Raw genomic sequence first — 24,813 nt, 5'->3', positions numbered from 1 at the left:
CATGTGATGATAGGGAAGATGCAAACGGACAAGGCACTGGGAAAGGATGAGTTATCTCTGGAGTTTTATGAAAACTTTTTGGACAAGCTGGCGCCCCTGATGCTAGAGATTTTGAGGATCCGGATCCTGGAGATGATAGGATAGGCATCTATTTTGGTGTTGCTAAAAAAGGAAAATGGACCCGGTGGAGTGTGGGTCATACAGACCAATATCTTTGTGGTGTTAGAAAGGTTTGGAATTGGGCCAAAGTTTGTGGCGTGGGTTAAACTGTTATATAGGGAACTGAAGGTGAGTGTGCACACAAATTGGGTGAATTCAGGCTTTTTTCAGTTACATAGGGGAAGGAGGCAAGGGTGTCCCATGTTCCCCTTCCTGTTTGCGCCCTTGATCATTGAGCTGGGGTGCTTGGATAATTGGAAGGGGATAGTGACGGGGTGGAGGGGGCGGGGCATTGGATGTCTTTGAATGCTGATGAGTTGTTGTTATACATCTCCATGCGGGTCCCACTGTGGGGGATATAATGGGTTTGCTCAGGAGAGTAGGTGCTTTTTCAGGTTATAAACTGAATCTGGAAAAGAGTAAGCGCTTTTTTGGTGTCTTCTCCAGGGGCTGGCCTGGGGAGTTGTCGTTTTGGGTGGTGACTACCCACTTTAGGTATTTAAGGGTGCAGGTGGCTCGGGACTGGGCCCGGCTTTGTACATTTAATTTCATGTGCCTGGTGGCTAGGGTCAAGGCAGTTTGTTGAGATGGGACAGCTCCCCCTCTCATTGACAGGCCGGGTGCAGGCATTAAAGATGAATATCTTGCCACGGTGTTTATTTTTATTACAGACTGAGGCTGACCTCCACCCCTACAGGACCAGCCTGTGAATAATCAGCGAGGCGAAGGCTAAAACATCTGCCCCCGCACTCGTCTGCAGCTCCAGAAAGTCCAACACCCTGAATATGGCTCACAGAGGACTGGGCTCCAAGTTTACCTGGGTCCAACTTCGGGCAGGACCAGAACATATGTTCTACCGGTCTTTTGGAGATGGGAGGCCTTTAGGTATATACAGGTGTGGGATTTTGTGAAGAAGGATTTTCTAACTTTTCTGATACATCACACTCCTCGATGTTGGGGGGGTGATTTTGGTGATGGGGTTGGAGAGGGGGGATCATCTTGGTGATCTATGGGAGGATTTTGGAGGAGGTTAAGGCGTGGTGTGGCCAAGTGGGAGGAGGAGCTGGGGATGGTGCTGGAGGAGGGGTTGTGGTGTGAGGTGTTGCAGAGGGTGAATGCTTCAATCTTGTGTGTAAGACTGGGGTTGGTACAATTAAAGGTGGTACATAGGGTGCACCTGTCAAAGTCGAGGATGAGCTGGATGTTTGAGGGGTGGAGGAAATTTTTGAATGGTGTGGAAGGGGCCCGGCCAATCATGTACATATGTTCTGGTCCTGCCCGAAGTTGGACCCAGGTAAACTTGGAGCCCAGTCCTCTGTGAGCCATATTCAGGGTGTTGGACTTTCTGGAACTGCAGACGAGTGCGGGGGCAGATGTTCTAGCCTTCGCCTCGCTGATTATTCACAGGCTGGTCCTGTAGGGGTGGAGGTCAGCCTCAGTCTGGCTCAGGACTTGGTGGAGTTCCTGTATTTGAAGAAGGTTCAGTTCATTTTGAGTGGGGTGTCAGAAGTTTTCATGGTGCAGGTGCCCCATTGGGAGCTCAGAGAAACCACTGGAGACATTGCTTCCTGAAATAAGTACAGAGTGCTCAACAGTTACCCTTTATCATTTTTATCTTGCCCAAATGTTGTGAGCTGAAATATTGGTTCTCAGCCCTGTCCCGGCTAGAGCCAAGTTTCTGTCAAGACTGACACCATGGTTATGCCTCAAGCGCTTTCTCACAGAAGTGCTCCCACAGGTCTGATGTGAAGTATGGCTTAGTGCACAAATTCACTTTGTCCTTTTTAAATTCTCATTCTTTGACCCCTTAATCCAAATATTTGAAGGTGTGGCTCCTTATCTCCCCTAACCTCCCTTGTTTCGCGTGTAGTGTGACGATTGGAAGATGTTAGGGAAACTGGATTATAAATGTAGCGGGCAAATTGAGGGGTAAAAGCCAAATTGAGGGGTAAAAGCCTGGGCTTAGAAGGTGTTTGAAAAAGATCCTGGTTTGCAGGGCCTGGTTGGTTTTAGCAGGCAGTAGATGAAATTGACAAAGGAATGTGTTTTTCAGTCTGGTTCAATGCATATAGGGCAGCACGGTTGCACGTTGTCTCCATGTCTGTGTGAGTTTCCTCCGGGTGCTCCGGTTTCCTCCCACAAGTTCCGAAAGACGTGCTGTTAGGTAATTTGAACATTCTGAATTCTCCCTCTGTGTACCTGAACAGGCGCCAGAATGTGGCGACTAGGAGCTTTTCACAGTAACTTCATTGTAGTGTTAATGTAAACCTACTTGTGACAATAAAGATCATTATTATTATTATGTTTCTTTTCTTTAATGGGAAATGGAGTAGCTATGTTTATGGGTAATTGTAAACGTTCTTTTTGGGTGTGACATTAAAAAGTTAATATTGTAGAATCATAGAATTTACAGTGCTGAAGGAGGCCATTTGGCCCATTGGGTCTGCACTGGCCCTTTGAAAGAGAACCCTACTCCAGCCCACGCCTCCACCCTATCCCAGTAACCCCACTTAACCTTTTTGTGGACACTAAGAACAATTTAGCATGGCCAATCCACCTAACCCGCACATCTTTGCACTATGGGAGGAAACCGGAGCACCTGGAGGAAACCCACGCAGGCACAGGGAGAACGTGCAGACTCCGCACAGACAGTGACCAAGCCGGGAATCGAACCTGGGACCCTGGAGCTGTGAAGCAACTGTGCTAACCACTGTGCTACCGTGCTGCCCTTATATTCATAATAAAGTTTTGTTTTAAAAATAACCAAGCACTATTTCTTCATGCAATCACTCCTGGAGCGAATCATTCTTTCCGCACAGTCTTACAATAAACTAAACTATTGTGTTTCAGTCCCGTATCCTAGCCGCTGTTTGGGTCTGCTCTGGGATCGTAATAATGTCTGTCTATGCTTGATCCCAGAACATTGGCAGCAGTTTGGTTTGAGTGGTGGTATCTCCATTTCTTAATCCAGTCCTGATCTCAATGGCCTACATGTGTGAACCTTGTCGTTTGGATTACTTTTGTTAATAGTGGATTGAGTTGCGCATTACTCCTTTCCCTGATTAGTTTAGTGCATAGTATTTTCAAGAATACTAGCCTTTAATTTTTTATTTTTTTTGATTTCTTCCTTGCTCCTTATATATTGGCAATGTTGTTCAGCAAAAATCATCAGCTCACCCAATCTTCTCTCACATTTTCCACACCTGCTTTAGTTGTGTTGGCATCACAGACTAATATCGGTTTTTAGCGGCTCCGACTAATATCGGATTTAGAGAATCGGTGATTCTCTGTGAGCCGATGGTGAAATGGGAGCACGCGATCACGTGAATAGTTCCCGATGCCAAAATCATGGCAGGCGCCGGTTTGACCCCAAATGCTCCGCCTTCTTGAAAATGTTGTCATTGCGACACACGGCGTGCATAGTTGCAACCCTGTTCGCATGGCAGTCAATCTGTACACAGCTAAATTCATAGAATCATAGAAACCCTACAGTGTCATACGGCCCATTGAGTCTGCACAGACCCTCTGAAAGAGCACCCTTCCTAGGCCCACTCCCCCGCAACCCCACCTAACCTTTGGGCACTAAAGAGCAATTTAACATGGACAATCCACCTAACCTGCATATTTTTGGACTGTGGGGGAAAACCGGAGCATTCGTAGGAAACCCACGCAGACACGTGGAGAACGTAGAAACTCCACACATACAGTCACTGAAGGTCGGAATTGAACCTGACTCTCTTTCAAATGTTTCTCTGATGAAGTGAGATTTTTAAAAACTCTAATGGTTACTCTAACTCGTTCCTATGCAGTGGACCAGCAATAATGTTCTCGTTCTTCTTTCATACTCTGCCAATTGTTGTTGGCTATTTCTGGGAGCCAATTAAATGGAGTCTTGTATTTGCAGATGCCTCCATTGGAAACAAAGGGATTCATGAAAATTCAGGTTCTACGTTCAGGTGCAGAGTCTTCCTCCTCCGTATCTGGCAGCAGGTTCACACCACACAGTGTCGACAACACACCATGGAATAAAGTTTCATTTCTGTTATAACCCTAGGAGGTCCCGGGATCAGGACTATACGATTTCTCATGACCTCCCCGGAATATGAACTTCCCCTTTAAGTGGACGGGCCATTCCCCTTTACAAGAAGAGCCCAGCTATATAAAATCCCTGGCCTAACTGCAGGTCGGAGAAGGAGACTCTTAGGGGAGTGGAAAAGTATTGTAACTGTATCGAAATAAACATTGTGTGTAATCTCTACTATCGTCTATGCATTCTGCCTACCGGGGATTCAACAATTTCCTAATCCCTTTTTTACCACTTTTGGTATTATCCCTGCTTTAAGATAATTCCAGGTATTAGCTAACCACCCACAAAAAAGGAAATCTTAGATCAGTGGCCACATCTCCGAACCCTGCCAATTAACAACCAGTAGAGAAATATCTGGGAAAGGGGGGGGGAGAGTTGTAATTTTAACTGGAAAGCATGTCGGACATCCATTTCACACCCAGCCCGAATTTACTCAACCGCCCATTTCACCTGATTGCTGTTTCACACCTCTTACTGTTTGGCTTTGCACAATGTTAAAAGTCATTAATGAAAGGGTTGTCCATCTGTTTGCTTTAATGAGGCTGGCACGTGGCTTATGTTAATAGGATCCAAGCTAGTTGGTGAACTGAAACCAAGACATTGAGCTTCAATCATTGAGAGAGTCGATGGATTTATTCAGTGTCTCAGCTTTCCTCCCACACAATCCAGTCTCCCAGCTATTCCCCCATTTATATGCTCTTCTGTGAACCAAATACAAAATAAACCAATTAACACATTTTCTGGGGTGATGGCCCTGAAAGGTGCATTGTAACAAAGATGAAACTTTATCTCCTATTTATATTCCCTTTTGAATAAAATAAATGATCAATAAATTAACAAAAGGAGATGACAGCCCCGTTGGGGCGCTGTAAGAAGACAAAACTTTGATAGGAAACTTAAATCAAATTATAATGGTGTGACAGGCCCCAGCAGTACCCATCAGTCTGGGAAGGCTCCCTCTCTAGGACTACTTAGCTATGAACATAACCGGGGAAGTGGGACAGACAATTCGTCCGAACGACCCATCGACCTACCGGTGCCTGGAGCTTTTAATGGCCACTTTGGCCAGACCCAGGAGCTGGCTTAAAATGAGGTTGTCCTTCCTCCTTGCACACCCCCCACCCTCTCTTCCCCCCCCCCCCCCCCCCCAACCCGTACACACATACCGGTACAAAAGATCAGGAGCGTGGGACTAAAGTGCAACCAAGAATTGAGGAGCAGCCCCTGCAAATAACAAAAATGGGATTGCAACAGTTGTCAATATACAGACACATGGAACACGGATTCCCCTTGGCTGTAGAAAAAACATGCAGCCTAGGAGTTTGTGGGCCGTCTTCTCCTCCTATCTCATGGTACACCTTCCACACCAGGCCTCTGAAGGGAAAAAGATCCTCCCACATAGAGACGACCACCCCGCCCCCCCACCCCGCCCCCCCCCCGCCCCCCCCCCCCCCCCCCCCCCCCCCTCACCGCCAGAGGTAAGGATGGGAATCCACAATGTGTCCAGATGGTGGACAAGGGTGAGAAAGTGGAGGGTATATAGCAGTAGATTGTACTGGAAACCCCTCTGCACTGTATAGAAAGGCGCAGAGGGATCTCCTATTTATATTCTTTATGAAACAGATAATCATTTAAAGGAAATAATAATAAAGGAGGTGAGAGTCCCTGCTGGGGTACTGTAATTAAAACATTAATGTTGAAGGAAACTTAACTAACTAAACCAAAATGTCATTGCTGGGGGTGATGATATCAGCCCTTTCCCTGCGGTGCCTATCCCCTATTTTTTTAAAACAATAAGTCAAATAAACGAATAATTCAGTTAACCCTGTTAATGGTGCAATTCTCTATTTATACAGGTGCAAAGGTAATTAATACCCATTGCCTATTTCCCCTAACATTACCAATGTAATTGACAAAACTTGGTGAAATCTCAAGGCAAGATAGAAATGGATAAAATAGTAAACAGAAAAGGCAGGGGTGAGGTGATTTGATATCAGCGCAGTGTTCTATTTGAGTGTTTCAGACATTGTGGAGTGCTGGACTGTTGGAAGATCGTCTTTCTGATCAGGTATTGAACTGAGGCCGCGCAACGGCTGTCCTCTCAGCTGGACATGAGATCCCATTTTGAAGAGAAAGGAAGTTCCCTTCGGATCCTGCAGTCATCGCTCAACTGCCATCTCTTAAAAACTGAGTTGAAATGAGAATGAAAATCGCTTGTTGTCACAAGTAGGCTTCAAATGAGTTGTTGGTCATTACCATGTTGCTGTTTGTGGGATCGTGCTGTGCACAAAGTGTGCCATGTTTTTCAACACTTGACTGTGCTTCAAAAATAATACTTTGGCTGTAAAGCCCTTTGGGACTTTCAGATAAATGTATGTCTTTTTACTCTTAGTATTGGTTTGCATAGTCTCAGCACTCCTGACTTGCACTGGCCTAGTAGCATTCACTGTGAATATTCCCATTGTGTAACACTCCTATCAAATCTAATGTTCAGACTGACTGAAATAGCGTGTCCACCCACCGTGAGTGGGCTCAGATAAGCTCAGCACTACATTGACACACCTCCGGCGTTATGTTAAAGTTAAGGGGTTTTTAAAAAAGGTTTTCCTCGGAATGCAAACAAAACTCTTTCTTTCCCTGAGAATATGATGATTGTGCTCAGCCTCGGGATTTTCTGGGACTACCTCAGTTCCCTCAGTCACCAGGTGCTTCCTACATTGTCTTTCGAATGGGATGCGAAGGCGAGTCAGCCTCTATCCTGCCAGGTGGTGCCAGGGACTATTTTGAAGAAGGACAGCAGTGTTTTATCACAGTCCTGCCAATATTCCCATATCAGCCTCTCCGAACAGGTGGCAGAATGTGGCGACTAGGGACTTTTCACAGTAACTTCATTTGAAGCCTACTTGTGACAATGAGCGATTTTCATTTCATTAATCTCAAGCAATATCACTAAGATCCTGAGGGGTATTGACAGGGTGGGCGTGGAGAGGATGTTTCCTCTTGTCAGAGAACTTAACATTAGGCGCCATTTAAAAAAAAAAATCGGGGATCACCCATTCGGAGATGAGGTGAAATTTTTTCTCAAGAAGGTTGTGCGTCACTGGAACTCCATTCCTCAAAAAACATCGGAAGCAGAGTCTTTAAGGCAGGGCTAGGTAGATTCTCGATTAACAAGGAGGTGAGAATGTGGAATTGAACTTGCAATCAGATCAGCCATGCTCTTATTGACTGGCAGAGCAGGCTTGAGGGGCCGAGTGGCCTCCTGCTCCTGATTTGTATGTTTGCATGTAAGACATTACCTGGTGCTTATCACGTTGCTGTTTCTGGAACATTGTGTGCAGATTAACTGCCCTGTGTCCTACATCACAGTAACTACACTTAAAATAAAATACGTCATATCTGTAAATCACTTTGGGATGTCCTGGAGGTTGAAAAAGACGCTATATAAATGCAAGATCTTTCTTTCTTACTACTAAATGATTTGGTTCCAAAATCTTATTAGAGGATATTTTTTTAAATACTTGAAGAAACTCACCTGGGTTTATTGCCCAAGACCTATTTAGCTTCCACATCCGACCTCTGTCAAACCCATTTGAGAACTTTATTAGAGGCGTACACGTTTCTTTCACCTATATAGGAAACCTGGTATCGATGTCCATTGTTGAGTTAAATGCTGTAACTGTTAATTATAGGGGCTGATTTAGCTCACTGGGCTAAATCGCTGGCTTTTAAAGCAGACCAAGCAGGCCAGCAGCACGGTTCGATTCCCGTATCAGCCTCCCCGGACAGGCGCCGGAATGTGGCGACTAGGGGCTTTTCACAGTAACTTCATTGAAGCCTACTCGTGACAATAAGTGATTTTCATTTTTCATTTTTTTTTCATTATTTCCTTCCCTCTGCACTTGATTTAAAATTTCCAGCCCATCACTAAAAACTATTTGAAATCAAAACAGAAAATTTGATTGCATTCAGACAATGTTTTTAATTTTTTCCTTTAGAATTGAGTTGACTGAGTGCCGAGCATTCCTGCCGGGCTTGCCACAGACTCTTCAGGGATCCAAGCATTCACTGTTATAAGACGAGGTCTTTTTTCACTGTGGCTTTATTTTTGACTTGTGTAGCAATGGATTTCACATAATAATGCAGCCCGGGAGCGGGTGATTCAGAATTGTGTTAGTGCCAGTTCACTGAAGGGGATAACTAATTAGTCCCACTGTGCTGAGCTTTCTCCTTAACCCTGCAGTATTTTCCTTTCCAAGTATTTATCAGATTCACATTTGAAAATGACGATTGAATCTGTAGCCACAGTTGGTCTCGTATTGTAAAATAATTCTCCCCATTTCCTTGCTTCTACATTTCCCAATTAATTTGAATTTCTGCCCTCCTTCACGGGATGTGGACTTCGCTGACTAGGCTAGCATTCATTGCCCATCCCTAATTGCTCTTGAGAAAGTGGTGGTAAGCTGCTTTTGTGAACCGCGATGTGGAGATGCCGGCGTTGGACTGGGGTGAGCACATCATCATCTTACAACATCAGATTAAAGTTTGTTTCAAACACGAGCTTTCGGAGCACTGCTCAGGTGAACATTCACCTGAGGAAGGAGCAGTGCTCCGAAAGCTCATGTTTGAAACAAACCTGTTGGACTTTAACCTGGTGTTGTAAGGCTTCTATTCATGAACCGCTGCAGTCCATGTGGTGTATTCTATTCTCATAGTCTTACAAAGTAAGTAAAATATATATATATTTTTAAAAATCATTTTATGGGATGCGGGCATTGCTGGTTAGGCCAGCGTTTATTGCCAATGCCTAGTTGCCCTTTGGAAGGCTGTGGTGGGCTGCCTTCTTGAACAGCTGCAGTCCCAAAGGTGTAGGTACACCCACAGTGCTGTGAGGGAGAGAGTTCCAGGACTTTGACCCAGCGACAGTGAAAGAACGGCGATATATTTCCACGTCAGGTGGTGATGTTCCCATGTATCCGCTGCTCTTGTCCTAGATGGTACTGGTCGTGGGTTTGGAAGGTGATGCCTAAGAAGCCTTGTTCCTACAGAGCATCTTGTCAATGGTCTAACCACTGCTGCTACTGTGCTTCGGTGGTGGAGGGAATGAATGTTTGTGGAAGGGGAACAATCAAGCAGGCAGTTTTGTCCTTGATGGTATTAAATATCTTTAATGTTGTTGGAGCTGCACTCATCCAGGCAAGTGGAGAGTATTCCATCGTACTCCTGACTGATGCCTTATAGATTGTGAATAGTTTTTGTGGAGTGTGGAGGTGAATTACTGGCTGCAGAACTCCTAGCCTCTGACCTGCTCTTGTAGCTTCAGTATTTATATGGTTTGCCCAGTTTAGTTGCTGGTCAATGGTAACCCCCAGGATGGTGTTAGTTGGGGGATTCAGTGATTGTAATGCCTTGAATGTGAAGGGGCGATGATTAGATTCTCTCTCATTGGGTATAGTCATTGTCTGCTACTTGTGTTGCACAAATGTTAATTGCCACTTGTCAGCCTAAGCCTGGATATTGTCCAATATTGCTGCATTTGGACATGCAGTATCTGAAGAGTGGCAAATGGTGCAGAATATTGTGGAATCATCTGGTTCATTAATGTCTGTTAGGGAAGGAGATCTGCCATCTTTGCTTGGTCTGGCCTACATGTTACTCCAGATATACAGAAATGTGGTTGACTCTTAAATGCTCTCTAAATAGCCTAGCAAGCCACTCAGTTCAAGGGCAATTAGGAATAAGCAATAAATGCAAGTCCTGCCAGGCTCGCCCACATCCAATTAATCAAGAAAATATTCCCACTTCTGACCCTATGATGAAAAGAAGGTAATTGATGAAACAGCTGAAGATGGATGGGCCTAGGACACTCCCCTGAGGAATTCCTGCAACGGTTTCCTGGAGTTGAGATGAAAGACCTCCAACCACCACAACATTCCTTTGTGCTTGGTGTGACTCCAACCAGCAGAGAGTTCCCCCATGGTTCCCGTTGACTCCGGTTTTGTTCGGGCTCCTTGATGCCACATTCGGTCAAATCCAGCCATGATATCAAGGGCAGTCACCCTGGAGTTCAGTTCTATACTGGGGATGGCCGGAGGAGGCTGAGGTGGATCATCCACTTGACACTTCTGTGAAAATTGGAGCAAATACCTGAGCCTAATGTTTTGCCCGGATGTGCTGGGCTCCTGAACATTGAGGTTGGGAATACATTTGGAGCCTCTTCCTGGTTCTGGACCCTTGGTATCTACTCTATCAAACCCATCATAATTTAGAATGCCTCCAGTCTTTCATCGAACTGAAGCCCCTCTCTGTTGAACCATTCTGGTAAGTCTCTTGTGCTCCAACTCCAAGTCTTCAGCAATCTTCCGAAAACATGCTGTCCAGAATTGGACACCACACTCCAGCTGAGGCTTAACCAGTGATTTAATGCAACTTTTGTAAATCACTGCAAAAAATATATATTGTTAGAATTCCGGGTGAGAAGCCAACTATTAGCAATTTGTAAAACAGTGATGAAAGGCACCACAGGAGTGATAACATAACTGCACCACTGGAGTGATAACACTGACCAAAAAGTATCTTACGTGTTCAAATAAACTTTAATTTACACACCGAATCAATCACATTAGCAAGAAAGTAACAGTTTTACAGTTAACAGTTAAAACAGTTCTTAAATAAAAGAGAAAAAAAACTTTCATTTACTTCCTATACCTGCACCTATATATTATTTTAAGCAAACCAACATGATTTAAAAACACTTATAAATGAAGTTAACAACAGACTGCTGGGATTACAAAACCCAGTTAACCAATTATCGCTTTCATGTTCTGCTCATCCACCTGCTGATGTTGGTGATCTGAACCTAAAATCTGAGTCTTTTAAATTTGACTTCAGTGACAATGATGAAGCGGCTCTCCTTGGAGATAAGTAGCTAAAGACTGCAATTGAAGTTCAAAAACTGGAGAAATGGCATGCTAACATAGGCACCCCTATGAATGAGACGATGGAACTTGATGAAAATGCTTGCACGCCTCTCAGTAATCATCATCTTCAGCGCTTAACCTACAATGTGTAACTGCTCAGCTTTTCTGGAAGAACTCTTAACATCCTCAACATTGGGCTGTCCAACCTGGGAAATTAGCTTGGTGATGACCTTTCTGCATTCCAGAGCCATCACACAAAAGAAGCTGGATTTAGAAAAGCGTTCATAATGAATTTCATCTGCTGGTTTGCTAAGGGACATTGATACTGCTTCAGAATATGCAAATATAACCATTTGAACAGGGAGCAAGAATGTCACGTTTTTGTTGCTCAGTAAACATGAGCACACTAAATAGAAATGGTTCCCAGTTGTACCACGAAATATTAGTCCCTTTTGCTGTTTACTTTAAAAACATCAACTGTCGGCCGATGGAATCCCTTTTGGCTCTGAAACAGGATATTTAGCAGTTCATAAAGAAAGTTGCTTATCCACAAAGTGTCAAAAATTCATGGAACAATTCACCAATTAAGCAATTCATCCAATTAACACACAAATCAGTGCCTTATTATTTTCACCGCTCCTCAAATCTTTATTTTTGTTACTGCAAAATATAATATTTCACATTTCTGAATTATCAGTCCAGCTTTTTAGTTCAAAAATGCCCATCGGTTTACACATTATGGTTGTTATTACGCAACACTACTTTATTAACAATATTTAGACGTTCTTCCATTTCAATATATGATAACTACAATTGTCACAAATATATAATCGTCACAACAGTTGAAAATATCTTTGTTTAGCTACACTGATGTTGTTGACTATCAGCGGTCCAGTCCTAATTATCATTACACAAATACATATAAACATGTAAAAGATATTCATACCCAAGCCATTTTTGATTATATCGAAGTCGTTATCTACAATACTGAACCAAGTGGCCAAACTGGTTATAATTAGGACCTTTTGAGACAATTGGATTGGTAATTACACAATTTTAACCCTTAATTTTACTTTGAAGGTCTCACAAAATTATTAAATCTGATTCCAGCTTTCCGGTAACTGGATGCATTTTGTTAATTTGACTCAATAATGGGGCTAATTGATGTACAGCCTCCCCGGACAGGCGCCGGAATGTGGCGACTAGGGGCTTTTCACAGTAACTTCATTGAAGCCTACTCGTGACAATAAGTGATTTTCATTTCATTTAAATCCTTTATTCAATCTAAAACTCTACATTTTAGTCCTATCCAAAGTTTTGTGACTAGTTAGAAGTACAGAAGAATCTAAAATTATAACAGTCACAAGACAGGAAAATAATTCAAGTTGGACTTGAATATTCACATTTGGGCCTTAGCAAATGGAGAGCGCGTTGGTCCCTGTTGTGTTGTTTTATGCACTGAAGCCGTTGCGTTATCTACTAAAGAATGTGTAAATTTGCAGATCTTAAGTTTTGGGTGTGTCCAACCTTCACTAAGAATGTGTTTGTCAGGAGTAGGGGAAAGATTAATGTAGAAAGAAATCACAAGCTATTGAAAATCCAGGGTTCTTTAATGGAGTAGAGCTTCTGTGTAAACCAGTGGAAGAAACACATTTCTTATTGAGCACAAGACACCTAGGGTGGTTGAGAGTGAATCTTATTCTGTGTAAGTATCTGGTGTTTTTAATACTTACTGCTGCTCGACAAATGCTAGCAACAATGAATGAGAAACTGATTAAAATCTTGTTCAAATCACATCTACATTTTACTTGTTGTACGTGATCTGTATCTCTCTTCTAGAAGCCACAATAACAAGTTAACTTTCATAGTGATGAAGGAATATGGGAGTACTAAGTTAAATGCAATTTAAGTGAAGGAAGAAAAATGAGGCTAGCAATCAGGTCTACCTTTCTCTGTTAAAAGACCTTGGAGAGAGCCTTCCAGGAGTTGGCTGAAATCCTGTTGTGTCAGAATTCTATGGCAAACTACAGCAGACCTGGCTCCACCCATTAATCACATCGTAAGGCATTCTTTTGTCTCTATATGTCCCCTGACCTGTTTACTAAGGACCAAATACCATCCCTCATAAATTTTGCCAGGGAGCCTCCAAAATCAAAACAGTGTTTAATTAGAACAGTGTTTAATTAGCCATCTAACAAGTAAATGGTTAAAATCAATGATGGCTCACTTTTACAACCCCTTAATTACAGCTGCAGCAGACATACGGTCTGTATGTATCTTCAGCCAAGGATTTTTAATAACATTACTGTAAAAAATGTAATGTATAACAATTTCCTACATTCATCACAATTTGCATTACATTGGAATGAAACAAAATAAATTCACCAGCTGTTTAGGTGCACAATCCTATAAGTATAGGAACAAAAGGAGCAGAAGTAGGCAATTCAGTCCTCCGATCCTGCTCCGCCATTCAATCAGATCATGGTTTATCTGTTCCTGGTCTCCAATCCACCTCCTCACCTATTCCTCATATCCCATGGGTTATCACTGTTGCTTCGCAGCACCAGGATCCCAGGTTTGATTCCCGACTTTGGTCACTGTCTGTCCGGAGTCTGCATGTTCTCCCCATGTCTGAGTTTTCTGGGCTTCCTCCGGTTTCCTCCCACAAGTCCCAAAAGGCGTGCTGTTAGGTGAACTGGACATTCTGAATTCTCCCTGTACCTGAACAGATGCCAGAATATGGTGACTACGGGCTTTTCACAGTAACTCCATTGCAGTGTTAATGTAAGCCTACTTGTGACAATAAAGATTATTATAATTATTATATTCCTTTGACCCATTTTTAAAATCAGAAGTATATCTATGTCCTTCTTGAAACCGTTTAGTGACTCCGATTCTACCTCACAATGAGGCAGCGAGTTCTACAAATTCACCACCCTCTGCAAGAAGTAGTTTCTCCTCATCTCAGTTCTAAATCTACCGCCTCTCAATGTATATCCCTGACCTTGCATCCTTTATTGCCTCACAAGGGGGAAGATGTGGTCTATATTTACTTGATCAATCCCTTTTAGTATTTTATATATCTTGACCCCTCTGGGGCTGGTTTAGCACAGGGCTAAAGAGCTGGCTTTTAAAGCAGACCAAGGCAGGCCAGCAGCACCAGCCTCCCTGAAAAGGCTCCCCGAACAGGCGCCAGAATGTAGCGACTAGGGGCTTTTCACAGTAACTTCATTTGAAGCCTACTTGTGACAATAAGCGATTTTCATTTCATTCATTTATTTCATTCATTCATCTTCGAAACTCCAGCAAGTATAAGCCCAAACTGTTTAATCCCTCTTCTTATATCAACCCTTTCATCCCGGGAATCAATCTGGTGAACCTCCTCTGAACTGCCTCCAATACCACCACATCCTTCCTCAAATAAGGAGACCAAAACTGGATGTAATGCTCCAGATGGTCTCATCAACACCCTATACAATTGCAATATGCAATATACAATATGGTTAAGACCTGCCATTGATGCTTGTCAGCATCTTTGAAAAGCAAAACATGCACCTGAGCCAAAAAGCATGATGTCAGAAGAGTAGAGAAATAAATCAGGCTCACCATAGATCAGCACATTGGTGAGGCCACTCAGTAGATTGGCCACTGGGTACCTCGTCAAAGATGAGAAATCAGGCTGAATGTCTGTCCAAGTTTGCCATAAGTTGTAATCCACTTGCAAGCCAATCAGTAAAGGGTTGAAATTCATTAGTGTTTTGTCAGAACATCTATTTAATTGTTCAGAGTGTGTAATGACTGGTCCCCAGATGAAGTTCCCCAAATTTGTTAGCCAGGGCAAAATCCCTCAATTTGTTAACTTCCAGACGGGATACAGCCAGAGGACCAGTCTCCCTTTCTTTATTCAACCCCCTTGGTTGGTCACAACAAGATTAATTTAAAAGGGGTCCCATGCCTTACGGATACCACTTTACCAATCCCAATATATTTATGTTTTAAAAGGAGCCAATGTAACCAAGCCTTCTTGAGTTAAAGAAAGTGTGAGTTTATTAGCTATGAAGTACAAGGAAAATGATAAAGTGCATGTATATACATTCACACAGGTTAGAAATTAGAATTGAGTCCAAAAGTGAGTAAGTAACAAGAAATATATGAATCAGCCTTTGGCTTATCCACGAGTAAATGGTGGAATGTTGCAGCCGTTGCGATTTGTGATTCTAATACCACTTACTTCAGCAGGTGAATAGTTGGCTTTGAGAATCCCATGATCCGCAGTTTGGCTGAGGAGCAGCCCTTTCTCCTTTTCGGCTGTCGCCTTGTTGACTTGGCTTTCTTCACTACATAGATACATAGGAGATAGGGGCAGGAGGAGGCCTTTTGGCCATTCAAGCTTGCTCCGCCATTCATCACGGCCATGGCTGATCATCCAACTCAATATCCTAATCCTGCTTTCTCCCCATAGCCTTTGATCCCATTCTCCCAAAGTGCTGTAGCCAGCCGCCTCTTGAATATAGTAAGCAAAGAGAGACAGATTTGCCTCCAAAAACGTTTATGGGGGTTGGCTGCTGTCTTTCCTTCTTTGTTACACACTGGCACCCCCACATTAGTTGACTCTGACGAAGTTTTGCAACTGGATTGTATCTCAGTCTTTGTGTATTCCTGGCAGGTGAAAATCCATAAACTGGCCTGGGACGTTGCTCACTGGGTACAATTCCTGCTAAGATGATAATCAACTCCCATTATCTCCACAGGGGATTGTAATTATTGTCTGTATGCTGTTTGTATTTTTGATGTATGCTTGTCTGGAAACATGGTGTGATTCAATTGTCTCTCTTTTACTATCACACAGCAACAATTTAGCCAGTGACTGACTTTACATCCTCAGCCATCTTCTGCTTGAATGTCCACTTTTAAAACATAGGAACTTAGGAATTAGGAGCAGAAGTAGGGACGTCAGCACTTTGAGCCTGTTCTGCCATTCAATCAGATCGTGGCTTACCTTTATTGTCACAAGTAGGCTTACATCAACACTGCAATGTTCCGGCGCTTGTTTGGGGACACGGAGGGAGAATTCAGAATGTCCAATTCACCTAACAAGCACATCTTTCAGGGCTTGTGGGAGGTAACCGGAGGAAACCCACACAGACACAGGGAGAACGTGCAGACTCCGCACAGACAGTTACCCAAGCCAGGAATTGAACATGGGACCCTGGTGCTGTGAAGCAACAGTGCTACCCATTGTGCTACAGTAAAGAAAAGCATTTATAATAAACTAAAGAATGGTTACCCAGATAGGAAACTTAAATTATCATCTCCCCACCCTCACCTCCTGCCATCTAATTCTGTCTACTTTGCCGAACTCTTGAGAATACACCTTCCCCAAAAAAACATTCCATAGGTTAAACATTTATTTTAGTTTAGAGCTTTTGTGGCCTGACAGAGACATTGGAGGTCCCCAGGGATTAGAGTTGGGGTCCTCACTGTTCCTGAAGTATATTGAGTACCTAAACCTTAGTGCAAAGGGAACAATAACAACATTTGTGTATTATACAGAACTTGCAAGTATTATGAATCATGCGGAGGATGGTGTATAACTATGGTGGAATGGGCAGACAAGCGACAGATGAAATTTTATGTAAAGAAGTGTGAAATGTTTCATTTTGATATAAAGAATGCAGAAATAATATAAAATAAGAGGCACAATTATTTTTAAAAATAAATTTAGAGTACCCAGTTATTTTTTTCCAATTAAGGGGCAATTTAGTGTGGCCAATCCACCTATCCTGCAGATCTTTGGGTTGTGGGGGCGAAACCAACACAAACACTGGGCGAATGTGCAAGCTCCACATGGTCAATGACCCAGAGCCGGGATCGAACCTGGGATGCGGCGCTATGAGGCAGCAGTGCTAACCACTGCGCTATCTTGCTGCTCCAGAGGTACAATTCTAAAGGGGATGCAGGAGCAGAGGGGCATGGATGAATCTGTGCATAAACCATTGAAGGTGGAAGGGCAAGTTTATAGCTTGGATAATATTTCATTTGGCATTCTGCGCTTTAGCAATAGGGGCATAGAGTACAAAAGGAAGGAAGTTAAACAATATAAAACATTGGTCCAGCCTCAACTGGAGTATTGCATCCAATTATGGACACTACAGTTCAGAGAGAAAGTGAAGTCTTTGAAGAGATACAGAATGTTTTCCTGAGAATGGTTCCAAGAATGAAGAACTTCAGTTACATAGTTAACGTGAGGGGACTGAGAAAATATTTTTAATAAAATATGTAGACATAGGCTCATTGCTATCTCTAAAAATTTTAAACTGGACAAAGACCTAAAAATGCTGAATCTATGTCTGTGACCCTCGAACAAAAGAAGTGACGTGGCAGTATTGGAAAATGTGTTCTGCGTTATCTCTGAAGAGCCACTAACATGAGATAAACAAAGGCCATTTAGGACTGAGTTTAGGAGGAACTTCTTCACCCAAAGGGTTGTGAATCTATGGAATTCCTTGCCCAGTGAAGCACTTGAGGTTCCTTCATTACATGTTTTTAAGGTAAAGATAGATAGTTTTTTGAAGAATAAAGGGATTAAGGGTTATGGTGTTCGGGCCGGAAAGTGGAGCTGAGTCCACAAAAGATCAGCCATGATCTAATTGAATGGTGGAGCAGGCTCGAGGGGCCAGATGGCCTACTCCTGCTCCTAGTTCTTATGTTCTTATGTTCATTGGCATTTCATAGCTCAGGCTTGCCAACAGAAATCTGCCCTCCTGCTGGGACAAAGGGACACACAATTTTCCTGAATTGTTGGGGCATTCTTCAATCTTGAGAACCCAGATGAGGGATAGACATCCTTTGTCAAAGACACTATGAAGAGGTGTGAGTTATTGAACATGGCCCTCCAGTTCGTGGAACCAGTATTATTGCCTTGTGCGACTGAAAATTCATTTTGTATCTGTTCAGCATCTTCCAAGCAGCCTCCTAGAAAAGGAGCGGTGCCCAGATAATACCTCGGCCCATATCCACTGCTCCTGTTGGAACTTCTGTAGCTTTTTTTTTTTTAAATGTTTTTTATTGAGTTTTCATATTTTATATCCAACAAATTACAAATTATTAGAAAAAAAAACACGCAAAAATTAACATGTATATTTACAGGTAAGCATCTTCATAATAACAACTGTGGCCGCCCCATTTAGCCGGCATACATATTTTACATTCCCCAATATGGCCGAGGCACATGTTTATAGGCATTTATTTACAGTTTGGTTTTGGGCCTTAGCTAGCCATTAAACCCCCATAACGAACCCGTAGCCCTCCCCCCCCCCCCCCCCCCCCCCTCCACCCCCGGCTACCTTCCCCCGATTCCCGTCCATTTTCCCCTGATTCTTGGCCACTCGGCTATTCTTCCTCTTGTACGTTGGCCACAAACAGGTCCCGTAACAATTGCATGAATGGCTCCCATGTTCTGTGGAAGCCGTCGTCTGACCCTCGGATGGCGAATTTGATTTTCTCCATTTGGAGAGATTACGAGAGGTCGGACAGCCAGTCTGCAGTTCTGGGCGGTGCTGCTGACCGCCAGCCAAACAGGATTCTACGGCGGGCGATCAGGGAGGCAAAGGCAAGGGCGTCCGCCCTCCTCCCCAGGAATAGATCTGGCTGGTCTGAAACCCCGAAGACCGCCACTATTGGGCATGGCTCCACCCTCACCACTTTGGACATAGCCTCAAAGAAGGCTGTCCAGTACTCCACAAGTCTGGGGCAAGACCAGAACATGTGGGCGTGGTTGGCCGGGCCTCTTTGGCACCGTTCACATCTGTCCTCCACCTCCGGGAAGAACCTACTCATACGGGTTCTTGTTAAGTGGGCTCTATGTACCACTTTTAGTTGCATCAGGCTGAGCCTTGCGCACGTGGAGGTGGAGTTGACCCTATGCAGTGCTTCGCTCCAGAGTCCCCACCCTATCTCAATCCCCAGGTCGTCCTCCCATTTCATTCTTGTTGCATCCAGTACGGTGTCGTCCCTTTCTACCAGTCGGTCATACATGTCGCTACAGTTCCCTTTCTCTAGGATACTTGCGTCCAGTAGGTCTTCCAGTAGTGTCTGTCGTGGCGGTTGTGGGTACGTCCTTGTCTCCTTTCGTAAGAAGTTTTTGAGCTACAGGTACCGTAGCTCGTTCCCCCGGCTAGCCGAAATTTCTCTGTCAGTTCGTCCAGTGTTGCGATCCTGCCATCCGTGTATAGGTTCCTGTCAGTGTCCCCCCGTCCTGCCTCCACCTTTTGAAGGTGGCGTCAGTCAGTGCTGGTGTGAACCTATGTTTGTTGCAGATGGGAGCCTTGTCCGACATTTTGGTCAGGCCAAATTGCTGCTGCAGTTGGTCCCAGGATTGGAGGGTGGTTGTCACCACTGGGCTGCTGGAGTGTTTTTTGGGTGGGGATGGGAGTCCTGCCATGGCGAGGGCCCGGAGGGAGGTCCCCATGCAGGAGGCCTCCTCCGCACGCACCCACTCGGCTTCTGGCTCCTGGATCCATCCCCTTACTCGCTCGGCTGTTGCTGCCCAGTGGTAGAATTGTAGATTCGGGAGGGCTGCCCCCCCCCCCTGGATTTTGTTTTTTGTAGGACCTTCTTTGGGATCCTAGCATTTTGACCCCCCCCCCCCCCCCCCCCCCCCCCCCCCATACGAACGCCATGATAAGTTTGTCCAGCACTTTGAAAAAGGCCTTGGGGATGTAGATCGGAATGTAACTTCTGTTTTGCTCACAAGTCTGATTCTCATCTCTGCAAGCTTATCTCATCATGCAAAGTCAACACAACCAGAAAAGTCCCCCTCCCACCCCCCATTTGTAACAATAGGTTGGAGAAGTTAGGACTGTTTTTCTTGGAGAAGGGTTGAAAGGAGATTTGTTGGAGGTATTCAAATATATACAGAATAGATAGAGAGAAACTTTTCCCAGAAACTGGTGGGAGGATCAAGAGCGAAGGGTTTTTAAGGCAATTGGCAAAAGAAGCCGTGACAAAATGAGCAAAAAGCTTTTTTACACAGTGAGTGATTAGAATCCAGAAGACGCTGCCTGGGAGTGTGGTGGACGTAAGTACAACTGAAACTTTCAAAAGTGAATTGCATCATTATCTGAAAAAGAAATATTTGACGAGCAAAGACATGAATAGTTTCTTCAGAGAGCCAGCACAGACCTGACTGAATGGCTTCTTTCTGTGCTGTACACATTCTATGATTCTGGACAGATTTAATTGTGGCTTTTAAGTTGGAGTTGGATAAGTGCCTGAAGAGAGAAGCTCTGCAGGGCTATGGGGAATGGACGGAAGGGTAAGACTAACTAAAGTTGCTCTTGCACAAACCTGGCATGGACATGATAGGCCAAGTGGTTTCCTCTGTGCTGTAACGTTTGCATGATTCAAGCTTTAAAATGTCTTGTAATGATCCACAGTATGTATAGGGGATGTGGAGCATGCCCATTGTCGCAAAATGCTGTTACATTGTTCAGTGTGAGGACAAGTTACTGCTAGATGTTTGAAATGAACATAAATACTTTCTTGAAAGCTCTTCGCTCCATTGTGCCTCCCTTGTTGAGGGACAGGAAACAAAGCCATTGCATGTCCATATGCATTTATACACAGGTGCCCCTTGGTGTAAATGGTGTTTTACTGGAGAGAGTACAGAAGCTGCTTTCAGCAGGTGCTGATAGAAATGAATTGCATTGGAAAGCTTGCAGTGCACCTTCTGACAATAACACTCGGGGGGGGGGGGGGGGGGGGGGGACGGGACTTTTCTGGTTGTGTTGACTTTGCATGGTGAGATAAGCTTGCAGAGATGAATCAGACTTGTGAGCAAAGCAACAGAAGTTCCAACAGGAGCAGTGGATATGGGGACAGAGGTTTTATCTGGGCACCGCTCCTTTTCTAGGAGGCTGCTTGGAAGATGCTAAACAGATAGCAAAATGAATTTTCAGTCGCACAAGGCAATAATACTGAAAGTTTGCAGTGCTCCTTCTGACAATAATGCTCAGGTGTTACATATATAGCTGTACAACTGTGAGAGATCAAGTTATCAATGATTCTTCTCTCAGTAGTTCAAATAAACTTCCATAAAGGCAGAGTGAAACCATTATACAGTATATTCTCAGTTCCCCAGCATCCAATGAACACAAGTTGTTATTGTTGCCTCACACGAAGAAAGGAAGCATTGGCATGTCTTCATGGTACTTGATGTCAACTTGGGGAGTGCTGTGTCAATGTACACTCACACTGAGAAATCAGCCATTGCTGTTATTTCCCAACTCTTTGCTATAAACATACAATGAAACAGGCAACTCAATCCAATAGCTGCCATCTGCCACAGCTCTAGGTGTCATTAAAGATGTCAGCTGTGGCTCAGCTGGTAGCACTCTCATCTTGGAGTCAGATGGTTGTGGGTTCAGTTCCCACTCCAAGCCTTCTGAGTGCTGCACTGTTGAGGGTACTGTCTTTCAGTGGCGATGTTAAACTGAACCCCCATCTGCCTATCAAATGGGTGTCAAAGCGCCCATCGCTACTTTGAAGAAGAGCAACGGGAGTGATCTTCTCATCCCTCAATCGATATAATTTAAACAGCTTTTCTGGTCATTATCACATTGTTGCTCGTGGCAGTTTGTTGTAATAATAATCTTTATTAGTATCACAAGTACACACTACATTAACATTGCAATGAAGTTACTGTGAAAATGACCCAGTCGTCTAACTCACCTAACAAGCACGTCTTTCGGGACTTGTGTGCGAGGAAACCGGAGCACCCAGAGGAAACCCACGCAGACACGGGGAGAACGTGCAGACTTCGCACAGACAGTGAAGCCGGGAATTGAACTTGGGACTCACGTACTGTGAAACAACAGTGCTAACCACTGTGCTACCATGCCACCCATATAGAAATTGGCTGCCACATTTCCTACATTACAACAGTGACTCCACTTCAAAAGCATTTAATTGGTTCTAAAATGCTTTGGAATGTTCTATGATTGCGATAGATACTTTATAAATGCAAGTCTTTTTTGGTTTTATGTGCCATTTTCTCTCCCATGTTTCTCTTGCGCTCCCTTGAATGCTTAGTGTCAGTTGTTGTTGTAGCATTGCCTCAGGTTAAGAAAGTTGACTATGACTGGTGTCTCAACACCATTCAAAGTAAACTGATGGGACTAGGAAGGTCAGTGTTCCTGCCCTTGTACTCGGATTGAATCCATCCACTGTTACACTGCATTGATTTTGACAAGTTATTATTCAGCTTCTGATATTTGGGGAAGAGGCTGCGACCAAATTTATATTTGCCCTGTGTATTATAATGCTGATAGTTATTTTCACCTTCTTGTCCCACAGTCATCTTGGACACGGCATTTGACTCGTATCCTTTTGGAGCACCACACACATGTGTCTTTGGGCACTACCTATGTGACTAGACATTATTGTTGTTACGACGTCCCAAGGGGTTTGAACCTACATAGCATTAGATTCCACTCCTGCACCTTGGAATACGAACTCCCCAGGTGATTAGGGGGCAGAGCTTCCTCTCAATTCGAGGAACCCCCACAGGATCTAAACCCCAGCCTGGGAGAAGGTCGGGGAAGAGGACGCTGAGGGGGATGAAGAGTGAGAGAGCATTGTATTGTGGAGTAGTAGAATAAACCTAGTTGTATCCTGTCTGCCTGTCGACGTGTGGAGTCCTTGCCTTTGGTCACAACAACAGTCAAAGGTTTTTCACCTCATCTCATTCTCTGCCCTTTCTCCAATTCCTTTTAATTTTTCTTTTTTTAAAAATATTTATCCACTTCCTTTTAAAGGCCATTTTGTTCCAGCAGTTTCTGTAGAATAACCCTCTGTGTAAAAAAAAATGCCTAACCTTTCCCTGTGTTTCTTTAGTGATCTTTAATTTATGCTTTTCACTTACTGATTCACTGACTAGTCAGTTTTGGTTTACTTGATCAAAATCCTTATACCAGCATTACCCACTCTAATGAAGAAAGTCTTGGCTCCTCCCATCTCTTCCCATAACTAAGGCCTCCTGTCCCTGGCATCACCTTAGTGAATCACTCCGACATTCTCTCCATGGCCTTGACATCCTTCTTAAATGTAATTATCCAAACTTCAACATGAGGGTAGCAGGGTAGCATGGTGGTTAGCATACATGCTTCACAGCTCCAGGGTCCCAGGTTCGATTCCCGGCTGGGTCACTGTCTGTGTGGAGTCTGCACGTCCTCCCCCTGTGTGCGTGGGTTTCCTCCGGGTGCTCCGGTTTCCTCCCACAGTCCAAAGATGTGCAGGTTAGGTGGATTGGCCATGCTAAATTGCCCGTAGTGTCCTAATAAAAGTAAGGTTAAGGGGGGGGGTTGTTGGGTTACGGGTATAGGGTGGATATGTGGGTTTGAGTAGGGTGATCATGGCTCGGCACAACATTGAGGGCCGAAGGGCCTGTTCTGTGCTGTACTGTTCTATGTTCTAAGACTCTGTTGGCGCAGCCAATAATTTCTATGGGTTGAACACCATTTCTTTGATTTTGTACTATACATATTCATAATTATTCTGTCTGCCTTATGAGATCTCATTCCTAACTGTAAACTACTCCCGGGTCCCTATTATTCAACATGTAAATTATCTGAACACTCTTTCCCAAAGGTCACTCCTAAGTATACATTACTCAGCATATACCACCTAAATCTCTCAATTGGATTAATGCCTTCCATTACTCATAGTGATCCATTATTATGCATTGAAATGTTTTACACCCTTGATTAGATTCTGGGAGATCTTGTGGTGCAATGCTAACATCCTACCTGAAGCTCCAGGTTCAGGATGGCACAATAGGTGTGTTCATTACGTGGCCAAACAGGTTGATTATCAGGCTGTTAATCCTCCCAATGGACCTAATGGCAGGTAACAGGAGTGGCATGTAGTAAGATCAGTTTCCTGGTCAGCCATATTGCAAAAAGCAGCAGGAAAGCACTAAGTATTTTGCCAAGCTTAATCATGGACCCATCTAATGGAAGTCAGTGCCCTTTTATGATATGGTAACTGAAAGAAGAGGATTTGGTTCCTGCTTGTAACTCACTCTCCAATATCTGTATCTATATATGAGCTAATCTGAACATGAGTAATTAAATGTATAGGGTTGCCAACTGTGATTAAATGTATTCTTGGACATTGCATCACATGACTTCTCCCACGCTCCTGCCATTAGTCGGCCAACACATCCTTGTGATGTAGAGTCCTCCTACGCCAATTGCCAAGCAAAAAGACTAATTGTCCAATTTTATAATATTATTATTGGCTGCCAGACAGCATTTTGTTTTCTCATTTTCAATATTTTGATACCTGGTAAAGAGTGATTGAGTCAGAGTTTTACAGTGCAAAAAAGGCCCTTTGGACCATCATGTTGGCATCAAGGATGGCACGGTAGCATTGTGGATAGCACAATCGCTTCACAGCTCCAGGGTCCCAGGTTCGATTCTGGCTTGGTCACTGTCTGTGTGGAGTCTGCACATCCTCCCCTTGTGTGCGTGGGTTTCCTCCGGGTGCTCCGGTTTCCTCCCACAGTCCAAAGATGTGCAGGTTAGGTGGATTGGCCATGATAAATTGCCCTTAGAGTCCAAAATTGCCCTTAGTTTTGGGTGGGGT

At 43.9% G+C, this 24,813-nt stretch overlaps 1 protein-coding gene across 7 annotated transcripts in view; it reads left to right on the top strand.

The window, feature by feature from the left end:
• Positions 1-24,813, top strand: part of si:ch211-106a19.1 (uncharacterized protein LOC561797 homolog) — a 536,207-nt gene that overhangs the window by 228,532 nt on the left and 282,862 nt on the right. The gene's annotated exons all lie outside the window — the stretch shown is intronic.

The sequence above is a fragment of the Scyliorhinus canicula genome, chromosome 1, assembly GCF_902713615.1.
Source record: "Scyliorhinus canicula chromosome 1, sScyCan1.1, whole genome shotgun sequence".
Taxonomy (NCBI): Eukaryota; Metazoa; Chordata; class Chondrichthyes; order Carcharhiniformes; family Scyliorhinidae; genus Scyliorhinus; species Scyliorhinus canicula.
The sequence above is the reverse complement of the archived record's forward strand: the minus strand, read 5'-3'. Positions and strand labels throughout refer to the sequence as shown.